This window comes from Dipodomys spectabilis, unplaced genomic scaffold, assembly GCF_019054845.1.
Source record: "Dipodomys spectabilis isolate Male_0828 unplaced genomic scaffold, ASM1905484v1 ptg000363l, whole genome shotgun sequence".
NCBI classification, from domain to species: Eukaryota; Metazoa; Chordata; class Mammalia; order Rodentia; family Heteromyidae; genus Dipodomys; species Dipodomys spectabilis.
Window position 1 is genome coordinate 20,272 of NW_024871040.1, and position 15,634 is coordinate 35,905.

The 15,634-nt window shown below is 35.4% G+C and overlaps 1 pseudogene; it reads right to left on the minus strand.

Moving 5' to 3' along the window:
- Positions 1–14,982: 14,982 nt before the first annotated feature.
- LOC122095997 lies at positions 14,983–15,079 on the minus strand (annotated as a pseudogene).
- Between the last annotated feature and the right edge of the window lie 555 nt (positions 15,080–15,634).

Consider the following 15,634-nt stretch of genomic DNA (forward strand, 5'->3'; position numbering starts at 1 on the left):
TTTCCAATCTAGGAACATGGAACTTCTAGCCAATTTCTAAGTCTGTTTTGGTTTCCTTTTTCAGGTATTTGAAGTTTTCATCATAAGGTTCCTTCACTACTTTGGTTAAGTTAATTCCTCGGTATTTTATTTTTGGGGGGCTATTACGAATGGAGTTGCTTTCATAATTTCAGCTACACTTTTCTCATTGTTGGCATACAGTAAATCCATTGATTTTTCAGGCTTAATTTCATACCCTGCTACTTTGCCAAAGTTTTGAGTCACCGTGAGTAACTTGGGAGCAGAGGAGTCTTTAAATACAAGATCATGTCATCTCCAAAGAGGGAGAGTTTGACTTCTTCTTTCCCTATTGGGATCCCTTTTATGTTTGCATCTTGTCTTATTGCTGTAGATAGGGATTCTAATACTAGATTGAAGTACAGTAGAGAGAGTGGGCATCCTTGTCTCGTCCTGAGTTCAGAGGAAATAGCTTTAATTTTTCACCATTGAGTATAATGCTTTCTGTAGTTTTGTAATACACAGCCTTTATTGTATTGAAGAAGGTTCCATGGATTCCTAATTTTTCCAGGACCTTCACCATAAAGGGGTCTTGGATCTTGTCAAAGTCTTTTTCTGCATCTATTGAGATAACCATGTGGTTCTTATCCTTGCTCTTGTTGATGTGATGAATTATGTTAATTGATTTGCTTATATTGAAGCAGCTTTGCATCCCTGAAATGAATCCTGTTTGATTGTGCTATATGATTTTTTGGATGAATTGTTGAATTTAATTAACCAAAATTTTGTTGAGAGGCTTTGCATCAAGGTTTATCAAAGAAATGGGTCTATAGTGTTCTTTCTTTGATGAGGGTTTTGGGATGAGGGTTATGATGGCTTCATAGAAAGCTTTCCGTAGTGAACTTTCTCTTTCAATTTCATTGAAGAATTGGAGGAGTATTGGTGTGAGCTCTGCTTTGAAGGTCTTGTAGAATTCTGCTGAAAAACCATCTGTTCTTGGGCTTTTCTTAGATGGGAGGTCTCTTATTGCTGTTTCTATTTCAGTGCTTGATATGGGCCTGTTAAGATGGTTTAACTCATCTTGGTTTAGTTTTGGCATGTCAATAATTGCCAGGAAAAGGTCCATTTCTGCTCTCAAACATATTAGCATGAAGTTTTGAGCAGTATTCCTTTATAATGTTCTGAATCTTGGTTGTTTCTGTAGTGATGTTTCCATTCTCATCTCTGAGTTTATTTCTTTGGGCGTGTCTCTTCTTTTTCTGATAAGATTTTTTTATGGGTCTGTCAATTTTGTTATTTTTTTTTTCAAAGAACCTTCTCATTTTTTTGATTCTTCCTATGGTTTTGTTAAAATTCTAATTCATTTAATTCTGATTGAATTTTAATTATTTCTTTCCATCAACTGGATTGGGGTTTATCTTGATGCTCTTTTTCAAGGAATGTCAGATCTCATTAAATTGTTGGTTTCAGTTCTCTCCAATTTGTTGATGTAGGAACTCAGAGCTATAAACTTGCCTCTGAATCATGCCTTTGCTGTGTCTCGAGGAGCAGATAATCTCTGTGCTAATTTTTGATGAATATCATGAACATTTGAACTTCATTTCTAAGCTCTTCCATGACGCACTGGTGCTTCAACAGTGTGTTTTTCAGCCTCCATGTGTTACTGGACTTTCTTTGGTGGCTGTTCGTGTTGAGTTCTAATTTTATTCCCTTTTGGTCTGAGAGAATGCAAGATATGAATTCAATGTGTCTGAATTTTGACAAGGTTGATTTGTGACCTAAAATGTGGTGTATTTTGGAAAATTTTCCATGTGCTGCTGAGTAAAAAGTGTATTCTGATGCTGCTGGATGAATATTCGCTAGATGCCTGCTAAATCAGTTGATATATGCACTTGTTTCGATCGGCAGTTTCTCTGTGGATTTTTTGCCGAGTTGATCTATTTAGTGGGGATAGTTGTGTGTTAAAGTCCCCAACAATTAATGTCTTTGGATCTATGTGAGATTTAAAGTAGTATTTCTTGGATAAATTTGGGTGCACTATTGTTTGACAATATTTAGAATTGTAATATCCTCCTGAAGGAGAGATCCCTTAATTAGTAGTAACCTTCTTTATCTCTTCTCAATAATTTTAATTTGAAGTCTATTTTATCTGATATTAGGATTGCAACTCCTGCCTATTTATGGGGGTCATTTGCTTGGTAGATTTTGTTCCAGCCTTCACTTTCAAAATGTGTTTGTTTTTTTATGGGCAATTGTGATTCCTGAAGGTAGCAAATAGAAGAATCTTTCATTTTAAACCAAGTAGACAGTCTATGTCGCTTAATTGGAGAGTTAGATCCGTTAATATTGAGAGATAAGACTGAGCGTTATTTGGGTGTTCCTGCCATTTTATCCACCTTCTTGGGGGCTACGCGTACTGGGTTCTTCCTATGGTTCTTGGATTCTGTTTGAGTGTGGTTTCTTGGCCTTTATTATGGTCTTGTTGGTTTTCTATGTGTAGGACATCTTTAAGTAGCTTTTGTAGAGCTGATTTGGTGGAGATATATTGTTTATTTTTCTTTGCTATGGAAGAGTTTTATTTGACCTTCAGTTATGAAGGAGAGTTTAGCTGGGTACACTATTCTTGGTTGATAGTTGTTTGTCTTTAGGGCATGGCATACATCATTTCAGGCTCTTCTTGCTTTAATTGTCTCTGTTGACAAATCTGAGGTGATTCTAATTGGTTTTCTTTTATAGGTGACTGATCTTTTCTCCTTGACAGCTGTAAGGATCTTTTCCTTGGTCTGAATTGATCCTGTGTGGATTATAATGTGACTATGGGATGTCCTGTTCTTGTCTGGTTTATTTGGAATTCTAAAAGCTTCTTGTATCTGAATATGCCTATCTTTTTGTGTGTTTGGAAGTTCTCTGCTGGGAGCCTGATAAACAAATTTTCTAAACCATTAACTTCTGTATCTATGTGCTCCTCTACACCCATTTCCCTCAGATAAGGCCTTCTGATGGTGTCTTTCAAGTGTTGAATAGATCTATCATATTTCTTGGAATTGTCTTGGATAGTTGTATGGTCTTTATCTATAATACCTAGGCTGTCTTCAATGCTGGAGATTCAATCTTCTGCATGGTCTAACCTACTGTCAAGACTTTCTATATTTTTCATTTCTTTTCTTTCTAATTGTTCGGCTTTTATTGCTTCAAATGCTTTGTTGGAGCTTTGTTTTAGGTCTTATATGAAATTCTTTACTTTCTTAATTTGGTGTTCAGTGTTTATTCTCAAATCACTTAGTTGATTGGTTATGGTTTCCTTGTACTCCCATTCCTTCTGTTGGACTCCATTCAGCATTCCTTTGTGGTCTCCCTGACTCCTTTCAGGTGTCTGTTTGTGGATTCCATGAATGGCTCTATAGATCTTTGTCTATGCTCATCCCGCTCTTGCAATTCTTCTATTCCTCTTTGATTAGATTTCTCATGTTCATGCAACTTCTGTAGTTCTCTTTGACTGATCTCAGCCTGCTCACACAATTCCTTTATTTCTCTTTTAGTGTTCTCAACCTGTTCACACAATTCCAGTATCAATCTTTGAGCAGCTTCCTCACAGCCATGAGCTTCCTGTTTTGATCTTAGGTTTGCCTCCTGTCTCTCCCTATCACACACACACTGAGTCCTTTACAGGGTTTCAATCTTTTCATTCACCATATTTACCAGTAGTGTTTGTAGAGCTTTTTGGGAACTCTCCTCTGGATTATACATTATCTGTTCTGTCACCTGATTATCTTGAGTGGGAATTGAGATACCCGGACTTTCCATTTTCCTTGTGTTTTTCTTGCTTATTCTGCCCCTTTGGGATGAAAGTAATGCCAGTTTTGTGCTAGAACACCATTTTTAGGCAAGCATCAACCAAAGTCCTGTAACTGCATAGTCAAAAGTCTGCGGATACAATCTAGTTCAACAGCTACAGTCTATTCAGCATTAAACAACTACATATTAATGGGCTAAGAATAGTGAAGAAGAATTTGACAAACCAGAAATTATTATGTTTAGGGAGAAAGGTGTGGGAAAATAGGTTTAGAGGGATATGGAAAGTAAAAGGCGAGTGAAATTAACCACGTCCTAATCTCACAGAGGGAAATGGATTGGAAAGAATGATAGGAGAGAGAGAAGAAAAAAATTTAAAAAGGGACCAGAAAAAAATGGAAAGACAAATATTTAAACTCTTAAAAGGAATGAAAATTTAAAGAAGTAATATTGAGAGATGAATGGAGATAGGATGAGAAGAGGGGAGGGATAGAAAGGAGACCTGAAAAACTAAAAAATAAAAATACATCAAATATTGTATAGGTATAAATAGATAATACTGCTATTAAGGAATTTAATCTTTTTTTGTCAGTTTAATCTCTGAATATTTATTAGAAATAATGGTAACCCCAATAATAGTGTTTGTTATAAGTTTGTCACAAAAGAAACATACAAACCAAAAAGTTCAGAGACATAAATCTTAAAATATAATTTCATGATCATAAAGAATTAAAATATCAATGAATAAAAAATATAGTACATGCAGTATCTTTTTACAGAAAATATAAAATATTAAAAAGGGATGAAGGAATTCCTACTTAAATTTTGTGATAAATTATGTGCATGATGGATAGAGCCAATAATATACTGGGATAAATTGTGTCCAAATTTATAGGTAAAATTATTATTGTTTGAACTAGCCTCTTAAAGGGTAAGGAATTTAATCTTAAGAGGTTTTGAATTGAGTAATACATTTTTGGATTAAGTATGTACACAATGGGGGATAAGGTCTTATAATCAGTGACAGGTATATATGAGGATGAGCAGAACAACAAATAATTCATGCAAAAAGAACAAAAGATGAAAAAGTAAAACAAATGAGAAAGAAAGAACAAAAAAGGCCAAAAGGTCAGTAGAGATTTTTTTTTAAAAAAGTACACACACACACACATATACACCTAAAATAAAAGTTATAAGAGTAAGAAAAAAAGATTAATAAAAACAATTTTTATAATTAAAAAGTAAAAATTTAAAAAAGATACAAAAAAAAACTTCTTTGATTTTGTTTTTGGGGGATTGATGGGAAGATCCTGTATCTCCCTTGTGTCTGTAACCAGTCTCTTGAAGTCTCTGCTCAGGTTGTGGTGTTTGGTTTTTCTGTGGCTTGATTGGTTTTTGAAGTCAGTTGGTTTGAGCAGGCAGAAAAATTCTCTGCAGTGCCAAGGATTTTATGAACCACCTTCCAGGCTAGTTCAGTTGGAGGTAGATCTGCTTTGAGTATCATAAAAGAGGGAGATGGCTGTTTCCTCTAGTTTAGAGTTGCTGTGATAAGGCTGGGTTCTGGGTAAAGTTGAGGCCTTTCAGCAAACAGTAGCTTTTCCCTGAGAGGCTAGCTTTTGAGACATTCACAGAGCCCAGCCTGTAGCCATTCTCAGGGTTTATGTTTACTGATTTTCAATTGATTGTCAGGGTTGCCATAGGCAGGGGGGCAGCCTCTGGCTCTGTTTACCCAGTGAAGAAAGCCACTCCTTAGGGGGTGTAGCTTTCTCTGCCTGGTTATGGTGACTTTCCCATGGGTGAAGTTGAGAATGGCAGGTCAGGGTAGGTACTTGTGACTCGCTAAATGACTCTTTTGTTTTCATCAAAGGACTGAGTTAGAGCTAACTGCTTAGCCAGGCCTTTGTCTGTATCAAAGATGGATATCTCCAGTGTTGGGGGGAGGGGTGGCCTTCCCTCCTCTGTTCCCTTTGAGAAGGAATGAGGATGTCAGTTTTGTACTCACGCTGGAGTGTTGGTTCCTAGGTAGTCTCTGGTCTGCTATCTGCAAGATGAAGATATCTGCTACTTGTCAGTTCTTGCTGGTGTTGAGTAAAATCTGCTCGTATTTGTCCCAGACTCTCTGGGTTGTAGGCATGGTTGCTATGGACGCCACCACAGCTGCCACAGCTGCCCCAGCCGCCCCAGCCATGGCTGCTGGAAAATGCTCAGATCTGTCTCTTTACCTGGATTTTCCCTCTCTGGCCAAACTCTCTGTACTGTGATGGCACACTTGGTGTGCCTAGGACTGTTCACTGGAACACTAGAACTGCTTTCTACGCGAGAACTTGTTTAGCCACCAGGTTCTTCTCCACCATCTTCTCGAAATTCCTGAAGGTGTTTAAATATTACTGGAATTGTTTTGGAATAAATAATGTTCACCTTGACTATCTTGAGAAAAAATTGGTTTCTCAGCACTATGGTAAGAACTTGAGTGAAGGAAACAAAAGGAAAAATGAAGAACAACTCAACACACACATTCAAAAGAAAAAAAACAACCCAAGAAAACAAGTTAACTCAGTACTCAAGAACCTGCAGGAAATGCAAAGATTTTTTTTTAAATAGCTATGATAAGCTTATCAAAATCCTGAGTACATGGGAGTCTACTGTTGTGAAGATAGTGGTTAAAGCTCAGACTGGACAGAAAGATCTGTACACAATGCCAGGCACCTGTTATTCTAAATTCCAGAAAGAATAACATGAAGTAGATTGAGCCCACGATCATACACAAGTAGGAAGCGAGATTCTATCTGAAAGTTATTCAGGATAATTTAGGGCTGGGGGCATGCCAAAGTGTTAAGAAGATCCATTTAGGAGACACAAGACACTCAATTCCAATTCTAATATTAAGAGTATTAAAGAAAAAAACTATGATTTTAAATAATGGGAATAATTGTAAGATTTGAATATTTGAGTGGAGAAAAATGCATGAGAGAGATAGAGTTTACCCATGTTGCAATGCTTTGTACTTAAGTGATAATATTATGTGGTACTCCAGACATAACAGAGTTACCTTGCAAATGAGCATGGATGTGCATTTGGGTGAAGGAAATACTCTACTTACACAAGTGTAAATTAAATACTTTTTTGGGGGAGATTTTAGTTCTTGATCTAAGAGCCTGGGTGATATCTCTGAGTCTTTTCTCTCAAGGCTATCACTCTACTACTTTGAGCCACAGTTCCAATTCTGATTTTCTGTTGGTTGTTTGGAGATAAGAGGCTCATGGACTTTCCTGCCCAAGATGGCTTCAAACCATGATGGTCAGATCTCAGCCTCCTGAGTAACCAGGATTCCAGGCCTGAGCCATCCATTTTTTTAATAATTTAGTAAATTTTACAGTTACAGATGTTATAATTTATCATTATAACCTTTACAATATATGTGTGTATATTTATATCAATGCATACATATAGAAATATTTTAACATATTTTTATATCTACAGTAGATTTATGAAATCATCCTTCATTATAAAATAACATGGAAACAAGTTTAATGAGGAGCAAAACAAAGGGAATTGTCATGTTTCTTGTTGTTGAATGAAATATGAATTGTGAGAATCAGTTTGAGAAAACCATTTAACAAAATGGATAATGACTATTAATTCCTATCCCTTTAATTGCCCATATTTTGCATCCTCACACATGAGTGTCAAAGTAAAACCACACTTTTTTGACTTTGTATTTAAATCATATGTTATAATTTAGCGGTTATGTGAAGTAATCAAATAAAGATTAAAATAATAGTGAGACTATGAGTTAGAGCTGAAAATTATTTTAAATATGATAATAGCTAATTAAATTCCATTTCTCTTACGTTTACTCTATTGTCATATCCCTTATTCCCACATTAGGAAAGTACATAGAAGATTCTCACTAAATTATGTGTAAAATTATGAAAAAATGTGTTAAAAGAATATGGGCACATTGGGGCTAGTAAAGTGGCTCAGTGGTAGAGCTTTTGCCTTGCATGCATGAGGCCCTGGGTTTGATTCCTCAGCACCACATAAGCAAAAAGAAGAAAGCTGGAAGTGGTGCTGTGGCTCCAGTGGTAGATTGCTAGCCTTGAGCAGAAAAGCTGAGGGACAGCACCAGAGGGGCCCAGAGTTCAGGCCCCTCGACCGGACAGAAAAAACAACAACAACAACAACAACAAAGAATAGGGGCACAGTGTGGTTTTAGCTGATTGAGACCTGTAGGGGGTAGTGTGTTTTTGAGGACTTGATAAACGTTGTGATGGAGATGAAGAAAGGGATATGCTTATTCTGGAAAATTGGCTAGAGGATTGCTCACATAAAAATAGTTATGAATTCTTCCAAAAGGTTACAGTAAAATCGCTCTCACAATCATGTTCACTACTGCACTATTCACCGTAGAGAACTTATGGAAACAGCCCAGATGACCTTTAGCGGAGGGATGGTTGGACAAAGTGTTGCACAAATATACAATTAGGTTGCACTCATCCATTATAAAGACTGTTACAGCATTTGCAAAGAAATGGATAGATCTAAAATTATGTTAAGTAAATGAAGTCAGAGCCAGACACACCAAGGATGTGTATTTGGAAGCCAGAATTTTATGCAAGTTAAACAACAGTATTAATCAAAGCATGCTATTTGCAATGGAGTATTTATTTATTTATTTATTTTTGGGTTCAGTCATGGGGCCTGAACTCTGGGCCTGGGTGCTGTCCCTCAGCTCTTCAGCTCAAGGCTAGCGCTCTACCACTTGAGCCACAGCGCCACTTCTGGTTTTTTTCTTTTTGCTTATGTAGTGCTGAGGAATCGAACCCAGGGCCTCAGGCATGCAAGGCAAGCACTCTACGACTGATCCACCTTCCCAGCACTGCAGAGGAGTATTTAAAAGTTGTAATTTCTTATAAAATTGAACTTTTAATTCAACAGAATGAATACCAGGAGACTATCACTTGGAAAAGGTGAGGGGAAGTCAAAGGGAAGGATTAAATAGACTTCTGGAAGTAGAGAGTGAAGCCATAATATTCAATGCAGATAGTATGAAACTAGAAACAATGAAAATGGGGTGAGGTTTGGAAGGATGTGAGAAAGTTTTGTAAAGATCCATTGTAATTATAAACCGATTCGTTGAATGGAAAACCCTTTGTACAACTATTTTATAAAAATATAATTAAAAATGATGGGGCTGGGAAGGTGGCTCAGTGGTAGATGGCATGCCTTGCATGCCAGAGGCCCTGGGTTCGATTCCTCAGTACCACATAAGCAAAAAGAAAATAAAGCCAGAAGTGGCGCTGTGGCTCAAGTGGTAGAGCATTAGCCTTGTGCTGAAGAGCTGAGGGACAGCGCCCAGGCCCAGAGTTCAGGCCCCATGACCGGACCCAAAAAAAAAAAACCAAAAAAACAAAAAAACGATGGAGACATCTGATCTTAAACAATGAGTCAATATGATAATTTCCTGCTCAGAAATTTTCTTTGCAGCTATTTTCCTCATAATGACATAAAAGTGAACAACGCAATTAATATGAATATATCACTTTGCATATCCTAAATAGACACAATATAAAAATCGCAGTAAAAATATTAGAATATATCACATGATAAAATAACAGGTAGAAAGTATCAAACTCTGATTGTTTTTCCAAGTACTTTACCTTTGGTATCTAATTTAATCCTCACAATAATCCCATAAAGTGGAACTACTTCTATTTTTAATTCTAAGTTGATGATATTAAATCTTCAGAGTTGCAATTACTAGTACAACATTGCACACACGGTAACTGTTAGCCTGCGGTCCATTCCCACCATACCAAATAACCTCATTCTATTTTGTAACTAAATACCAGCACTCAGTCTACTGATTCTAGGAAAATATCCCAAAATTATTGTGCACACTCTAATAATATTTCACTTTATCTTTCTTAGAAAATAGGTAACTAAGCCGGACACTGGTGGCTCATGCCTACAAAGCCAGCTACTCAAGAGGCTGAGATCTGAGGATTGTGGTTCAAAGCCAACTCTGGCAGGACAGACTGTGAGATTCTTGTCTTTAATAAACCACTAGTAAACTGGGAGTGGCACTGTGGTCCAAGTGGTAGAGTGCTCGCTTTGAGTGGAAGAGCATAGGGACAGTACCCAAGCCCAGAGTTCAAGCCCCATGACCAACAACAACAAAAAAAAAACAAAATAAGTAACTGTAATATGAAAAGTCCAAGTTCATAATCACTTACACCTCCCTGGTGAAAGGAATTGCTAAACTATAACATTCTTGATTTCTAGCTCAAAATAGTAGAAATCATATTTTATCCCTTCACTCAACACTGCACTGCCTGGTGACCCCATCTCTAGTTAATACAGTCTTACTGAAAGAATGACCTGCCCAATTCCTGACGGAAACAGACTGCAGGTCTTTTGGAGCAATCATTTCCACATTGTAGTTCACCTAAATTGTTTACCATTAGAAGTATTTTGATTGGTTTTTATATCCAACATTTTGAGAGAAATGTACTACTTTAAAATGTTATTAAAGAAAGACTGATATAAAAATCACTTTGACCCCAGATAAATATTTTACCTTTCATATACCCAAAAATGCAGTCTGACCTATCATTAATGTTAGGAACGAGAGGTTAAAAATCATAGACACCAAGACCTAAGTATGAATTAAAGACTCTCCAACTTGTGAATACAATTGGTTTAAAAAGACATCAATACTACTGCATTTTTAAATTCCCTATGAAAATGATAATGATTCCCTATGATAATGTTAAACTATTAACACTTAAAAATAACTCATTTTCTTGGGAGTAGGACACAAAACACAAGGTTAATCCTAATCGTTTTAAAAGACCTTTATTTATACAAAAACTCACTCATAACTATAAAGATTATAAAACTCACTGAAGTACAGAGACACAAAGGAAATAATTTAACTGCATCATGTACATTCAATGGACTGTTAATAGAAAACAAAGTTATACTAATAATTAGCTTACCCAAGTCACTTACATTCTTTTATTCTATTCCATTTACTTTCATAAAAACTGGGTTTTCATAAAATGACGCATAAAAAAGACTATATACCCACTTACATTTTCAGATCTTAACAATATTTATTTCAGAAATTTTGGCTCTATAGTCAATGAAATGAAATAATACTAAAATATTCAAAGGATTTTCAGAAATTGCAAGACTTGCTCTGGGATGTTATATATATTGGAAAAGATATTCAAAAAGCCTTTTTTGTTAAAGTTGCCATAGTTACTCCCACAAAAGAGCCATTAGTAAAGATCCCTGTGCATGTACAAAATACCTTCAAATGCATCCACAATCTGGACATGACACATGCTTTTTGTTTATTCGTTTTTGAAAGGAATATCTAACAAGCATATCCACAATACTTATTTTCAGACAATAAGATGAGATATTCAAACGTAGTATGGGTTTGATTATCTCTTAGTGAGAATAGATATGATCTTGCAAAGAAAGTTATTTTCAACAGAAATCCAGAAAGAGTTTATCCAACTTGTGTTTCACAGGAATAACCAGAGAGTAATACCTGTTTGGACAAGTCGGTCCAAATCACTCCATGAGTGTATCTTAAAAGTATAACCAATTTAAGAAGTCACATACGTATTTTGTACTGATAATCAACTTACAGCAAAATAACTTGCTACCTAATTATGTCTGTATCTTCTTACCCAACATACAATAAGAGCTGAAAGCGTTCTCTTTATCTAACTTAATGTTATAAATGCTTTGATTATGATGACGTTATTATTAGACAAATAATATATACAGAAGGGTGGTTCCACTGAAAAGACATGACAGAGCACTGATATATTAAAACATTGCAACACAGTTAGCTCTTTTCAGCTTCACCCTGTCCACATTGGCAAGCAACATTGCAACAGCACATGCACACATATACACATACACACATGTTCGCACATGTACACACACATATACATGCATGCTAAATTCAGGATTTATTGTACAAAAAAGTTCAAATAAAATTTTAGTGATTAGGACAAATGATAATATGCCTTATTACAAAATAATACATAAACCATCACCACGCATGTTACATTTTACCTGCTTCTCCACATGTGACCACTTAATTTATTTTTAATTAATTAATTACCTTATTAATTAATTTATTTGTTTGGTGTTAATACTAGAGCTTGAACTCAGGGCCTGGCTTTGTCCCAGAATTTATTTTTTGTTTCAGTTTTTTCAAGACTAGCATTTTACTGCTTGTACCACAGCTCCATTTTTAGCTTTTGCTGGTTACTTTCAAATCAGATTCTAATGGACTTTTTTTTCTTGGTCTGCTTTCAAACCACAATCCTCAGATTTCATCTTTCTGTTTAACTACTATTAAAGACATAAGCCATCAGTGTGGCTCCTATTTTTTCCTCAATAGTTATCTAATGCACATACTTAGATAGTAATTTAAAAATGAGAGTATAGAACCAAGATGTACAGTGGTGATATTGTCCTGTCAGAAATTCAAGTTAGTAATGTAAATTTATTCTTCAGACCATACCCAAACAATACCATGATATAGTGTAAGAGAACTCACTATTGAACATATTAGTTTTAAGAGCTTTCTGATAGATCCATTATTTATTGGTACCCAGCATTAGAAAATTGTATGAGGCATTGGTAAAATAGAAGTCCTTTGCATGACTACATACATTCCTTGTTTTTTTTTTAAAGACACTTGCTTTCATCTAAAAAGGAGGCCTATCTATTGTCTTCATGTGATTTTGATGATTGAACATGCTTAGTGAGAAGGTCAAAATGTATTAGTAGTCCTTAACTATCAATTCTCATTTATCTTCTTGTAGAATATAATGATTAAATCAATAGTTCAGAATCATGCTTCCATTGCAAGTGGATCACCAGTAAGAAATCCTCAATACCAATTCCTACAATGTTTTGTCACAGATACAATCTCCCTGCCTTCTCTGCTGCTTGACTACCTTCCTATTCCTTCATTGTACAGGAAAAGTGTGATTCAACTGATTTCAGTCAGATCTGTTACTAGAATTATCAAGGATTTAGTTTATTGTCTGTAATTTGGTCAAAGTTATGTCTCTTTATGTATGCTTCTAAAAATGTATTTACTAATTTCAAGTAAATACATAAATTCTATTTCCATCTTTTTTAAAAAATAAAATTTTGTTTGCTCTATAAATTGATCAGAGGCATGGATTTTGTGGCTAGATAGGTCATTACACATCTGTCTCTCTCTTTTTCCCTTTCTTGATTCTCATAAATAATATGATTGCTCCATAATTATCCTAATTTATTTTGCTTTTATATTTTTGGTTGCATCATTTCACTTTTTGCTCTGCCATTTAACAAATCATATATATAGAAGACATTATTTCCTTTTTTCTCATTCCTAGAATAAGCTGCACATGAAGACATCACTGGTCCTCATTTTCAGTGTGTACATTTGAATACGGAGGAACATCATTCCTCTGTTCTCTAACAATTCCTTACTCTCCGGTTAGAATAATTTCGAATAGTAAAATTGTAAAAAGAGAAAATAAATGATGGTGAATAAACAGATGCAGAAAATTCACCGGATATTTCTGACCAATTCAACCAATGTGAACTAATAGGGAAATACATGGATACCTCATTCCCACTGGCTCTCAAAGTCTCTGGTTAGGCAATTCTTAGGAATATGAGGAACAATATGAAAAAGTAAGGAATGGTATCAATTAAAGAAAAAAAATGGAGAAAGATCCAAGCAAATTTCTTCATTGGGCTGCCAAAAATATTCGGCTTACTACAGTGCGGAGACTTCTTTCCAAATGGCCACTCATGTGAATATTAGGGATGACGATGAGTATACCCCTCTTCATTGAGAAGCCTACAGTGGACACTTAGACATTGTCAGTGAGTTGGTGTCTCAAGCGGCACATACAATAATTGTAGATGACTGGACACCCCTGCACAGTGCATATACGTGGAATAATACCAGAGTGGCTTCTTTCTTACTTCATTATGATACAGATACCAATGCCTAAACTAAAGGCCTCTTGACCCCGTTGTATCTTGCTGCTGAGACTTGAGATAGCAAAGATACGCTGGATCTCCTTCTGTTGAACCATTATATAAAACCAGGCCTGAAGAACAACATAGAAGAAACTGCATTTGATATTGCCAAAAGGATAAGTATGTGTCATTCCCTCTATGAAGTTGTGGAGGGCTGTACAAATTGTTCAACTAAGTCCTAATGTTCGGGTTAGGTTTGTTAAATTTCAAAAATGCAAGTCCATCTTTTGTGTCCCTACAAAATATTTTCACAAAACAAATAAGAGCAATATCTTTTTTTTTTTTTTGGTCTGTCATGGGGCTTGAACTCTGGGCCTGGGAGCTATCCCTCTGCTCTTCAGCTCAAGGTGAGCACTCTACCACTTGAGCCACAGCTCCACTTCCAGTTTTCTAGTGGTTTATTGGAGATAAGAGTACCACAGACTTCCCTTTCCAGGCTGGCTTTGAACAATGATTCTCAGATCTCAGCCTCCTGTGTAGCTAGGATTATAGGCATGAGCCACCAGTGCCCAGCAACACCAATATTTTACTGTAAAAATTCATGGATTCCGCGGAATTCTTCCAAATGAATTGCCTGCGTTGGATGTCAAAATGTATTCAATAGTTTTTGTATACATGTATAATGATTTCTTCAGAGTTTGTGATTTTTTAATCAGAAATAATTTTAACTTACCTGTTGAAATGAGTAGTACAGAAAGTAAAATATTTCTGGTGCTTGTCTGAAAAAGTATATTTTAAAATATTCTATATTCTATGTTTGCATAATGTTCATAATTTATTTTATTTTCTCCTAGATATACTTTGAATTCTACATTACTTTATAATATATAGGTTAATTAATGTGTCCTTTCCGATTGCACTCCATATAAAAAGAGTTTGATTCCTTATTTTTTCTAGGTCTTTATTTTTCTTTGGGATAAAATGACAATGTTGTCTAATTTGAAGTTTTGTAAATTTTATGCTATGTAAACGCCTTTCTGAGCTGAAGATTTAACACACTGATGTCAAACTAAATTTAATTATATGAATTACGTGTATTGTTACACTTGTAATTTTGTAATTTTGTAATCAACCTTTTAATAACTGTTTTTCATTTCTTGCATCTGAAGAATGAAAAATATGGAATACTTCTCAAATTTTCATATTATCCTTTTGCAAGTGCCATGTTAATCTCTGTATTGTAATTTGAGTATACGTGCTGCTGATGCATGTAGTATCCTCTAAATTTAAGTTGTTAATGATGCAATGTTTATACAGGCTTATATCTATGGGTGCCTACTTGTAACAAGGAAACCTTCTTGTTCCTAACAATGCTATCGATCTTATTTCCCTAAAATTCTGTGAATATTGGAAAAATTATGTTGATCAGTCGATTGTTCACATTTGCAAATTTTTTTTGTCAATGACTATCAAGTCTTTTTATTTGGAATTTTATCGTACTCTCAATTATTTATAGATAGGTCTAAAGGTGGTGGCTTTTTCAAGTACTTATTTATCCAACTGAATTAGCTTTGTCGACCTAATGAATTCAAAGTAAGCATTGCTTAAGAGCTACTTCTAAACTTCTTCAGCTGACATTTTCCCAAATGAGGTGTTACTGGTACAAATGTCTACCTGAGCCTTTACCCTTCTTCCATGTGGGAACAGACCAACCAGAATATCTTACCCTGAAAACGTAAATTGTCTTACTTGAACAAAACTAATCTTGGTTACAAGGGATGATAGAGAGATGAACAGTTCAAACAGAACTGTTCAGACTAGAAGG